Source organism: Elephantulus edwardii, unplaced genomic scaffold (assembly GCF_000299155.1).
Source record: "Elephantulus edwardii isolate Elephantulus edwardi_28Jun2011 unplaced genomic scaffold, EleEdw1.0 scaffold00202, whole genome shotgun sequence".
In the NCBI taxonomy this organism is placed as follows: domain Eukaryota; kingdom Metazoa; phylum Chordata; class Mammalia; order Macroscelidea; family Macroscelididae; genus Elephantulus; species Elephantulus edwardii.
In genome coordinates, this window is record NW_006399952.1 from 1390592 (window position 1) to 1393801 (window position 3210).

At 42.2% G+C, this 3210-nt stretch overlaps 1 pseudogene; it reads right to left on the reverse strand.

Annotated features, from left to right (window-relative positions):
* Positions 1 to 215: 215 nt before the first annotated feature.
* LOC102852710 overlaps positions 216 to 3210 on the reverse strand; it is a 15706-nt pseudogene continuing 12711 nt past the window's right edge.

The window sequence follows — 3210 nt, forward strand, 5'->3', positions numbered from 1 at the left end:
TAGTGTAAAAGGATGGTGAGAATGATATTGCAACTTGAAGAATGTAACCAGATAGTGTATATTTTTTCCCCCTGTGGAAAATAGATTTTATTAGGCAAAGAGGGTGATTAATGGGCAGAGTAACAAAATGGCTCATGAAATTCCTCTCAAATTGGACTCTAGTACCCCAAAGGAATGGGGATCAAAGAAAGATGCAGTATGTCAGTCTTCTCCTTTCAGGGCTGCATGCGCATAGCGCCATCAAGCCGGATGACCTCCCCATTCATTAAGAAATGGGTTCTCTTTTATGGTCTCTCTCTACCAGATAAGCATACTCAACAGGGTCCCCCAGTTGGCTGGGGAAGGGAACCTGGCAGGCCAAGAAGTTTCCCACCTTGTCTGGGAGGCTGGTCAGTCAGTAGTGGGGTACAGAATAGGCCGGGAGCAATAGTTATCACCCGGATATCTGTGGGTGCCAGATCCCAAGCAATGGGCAGTGTCATTCCTACTATGCCCCTCTTAGAAACAGAGTATGCAACTTGGCCAACCTGGCCCTCAAAGGCAGCCACACTGGCGGTGTTGAGGATGACTCCCCATTGGCCTTCTTGGTCTGGTTCGTTCTGGCCCATCTCTCCAGCCACCAAGCGGATCACATTGAAAGTACCTATAAGATTCACACTGAGAACTCACTGGAAGTCCTCCAAGGTATGAGTCTGCTTCCTCTTTAAATTGTATGTCTTCATGGCCACTGCAATGCCTGCACGTTGATTGCAACATCCACAGGGCCAAACTTTTCCTTTGCTAGAGTGACGTGTGCTTTCGTAACCTTCTTTGAGGTCACATCCACGGGGCAGAAGGCACAGCTTTTCCCTAATTTTTTGGCCTGGGTCTCTCTACCTGAGTTAGGCAGGCCCAAAAACACAGCAGAGGCCCCTTGTTTCACTAGTTGCTCTGCCATGGCTAGGCCTAGACCCGAGGCTCCTCCAGTTACAACTGCAACCAAACCTTTGGCACTCCAACACACAGCAACCTTTTTGCGCTGTGTGCCTCTTTACATGCCGGTCTCTGCTGCTCGCTCACTGACTGGTCAAGGTGGAGTCCAGATAGTGTATATTTTGACCAAAATGAGGAAGAAAACAGTCAGTCTAGAAACTTTGCCAGCCAACTTTTGATAAAGGCTGCTGAAACTTGCAAGCTTGGAGCTGTTGTTAAGCCTTATCTTCTTCACCCTTGGGGAGAACATCCCCGGTGTTATGTCATTATGATATTTAACGCTGGAAAAAAGGATTTAGAGAGCCTGCAAGATGGCTTTCTGGTGGCATCGTGGGGTCTATCAGATCAAGCTGTGCATAAAGTTGAACAACTGCTGGACTTTCCACTTGCAACTGAAAGATTCATACGGTGAAGAGGAGAAATGAATAAGCATCAGAAAAAAAGAAGAAAATCAACTCCCCTCTATCATGATTTATAGCTGTTTAAAGAGCGAAGCCATTTCCTTTACAAAATGCAACACTGCCAGAATACTATTGTTTAGCATTGGGCAGGTTTTGTTTGGTTTGTTTTTCATGGTTTTTATTTTGTTTTGAGGTATACAAATACTACTCTTGCCACATTAGAGTCCTAAAGACACAAACTTCTGGAATTGCAGACATTTGACAAAGGATAAAAGCTTCTAAGAGAAGCAAATAAGAGACTCAGCTGGTAGTCTGAAGTAACGGCCTCTCTTTCCTAGAAAAGGCTTTCTCTTAGTTACTAGCAAGCAAGGAACCATGGTTAGTTAACTTCTCTAAAAACTTTTAACTTACATAAAATACTTACGGATGTTTTTTCCACTTGTAAGTTTCTCAAGATGTGGGTCCTCACCACCATCCACATTTCATTAATTTTACAATCTCTTGAACAATCTCATTTATATACTATATTTAAAAATGAAGTAATATTAGAAAATGCACTATCATTTGTCTTTATATTATGCAACTATCAGTCAGAAAAGAAGTATTGACTTAGATTCACAACTCTAGACACCAATGTGGAACTGTCAGAACCCAGAATGACAATTACAGTTCTCCTAATGCAAAACCTATACCTAGACCAAAAAACTGTTGTCCTAACAGAGCAAAGGAACACTGCTTGGTTCAAAATCAGGAAAGGAGTGTGTCAAGGAGGTATTCTTTCTTTATAACTTTTCAGTCTATATGCTGAACAGATCATTCAAGAGGCTGGACTTTAGGAAAAAGAATGTGGCATCAGGATTGGAGGAAGACTCATCTACAATCTGCATTATGCAGATGACACAGCCTTGCTTGCTGAAACTGAGGAGGACTTGAAGCACTTGCTGCAGAAAATCAAGGACTTTCAATGTGGATTGCATTTCAACATCAAGAAAACAAAAATTCCCACCACCAAGCATCATGATAGATGGAGAAACACGTGAAGTTGTTAATGAGTTAATAATTTCATCTTGCTATGAGTCACAGATAACATGCTTGGTACCAGCAGTCAGGTAATCCAAAAATGAGCTGTACTGGGAAAATTTGTTATCAAGACCTCTCTAGAGTGCTAAAGAGCAATGATATCAGTCTACAGAGTAAGTTGTGCCGGGTCCAAGTTATGGTCTTCTCAGTCACTTACCATGCTTTTGAGAGCTGAGTAATGGTTAAGGATGACAGAATTGATGTCTCTGAGTCATAGTGCTGGAGAAGAGTATTGGACCTACCATTGATTGCCAGGAGAACAAACAGGTCTGTTCTGGAGAGGGTAAAACCAGGTTTCTCCTTACATGCAAGGATTTTGAAGTTCTGTCAGAGGCCATACATAGCATGGGACATGACATCAGAAGATGCCAGTTCTTTGAGAAAGACATCATGCTTAGAAGGGTAAAAGGTTGGTACAAGAGAGGAAGACCCTGGATGAGATGGATTGACATAGTGACTGTGGCACTGGGACAAGTATATTGGGGATGGTAAGGTTGGCTCCAGAACGGACAAGGTTCAGAGCTATTGTTCATAGGGTCGCTGTGAGTCATCCACTCAACGGCACATAACAATAACAACAACAATAATAAATGAGTCCTGTTGGTAGAGTGCATAATGTATCAATCTCTTAACCAAAAGATAAAGAGTGCTAATCTAGTTGAAGAATGGGATTGGTATTTGTATTGGGATTGCATTAAATGTGTAAATTGCTTTTGGTAGTATTGCCATTTTCACACCATTGAGTCTTCCTATCCAT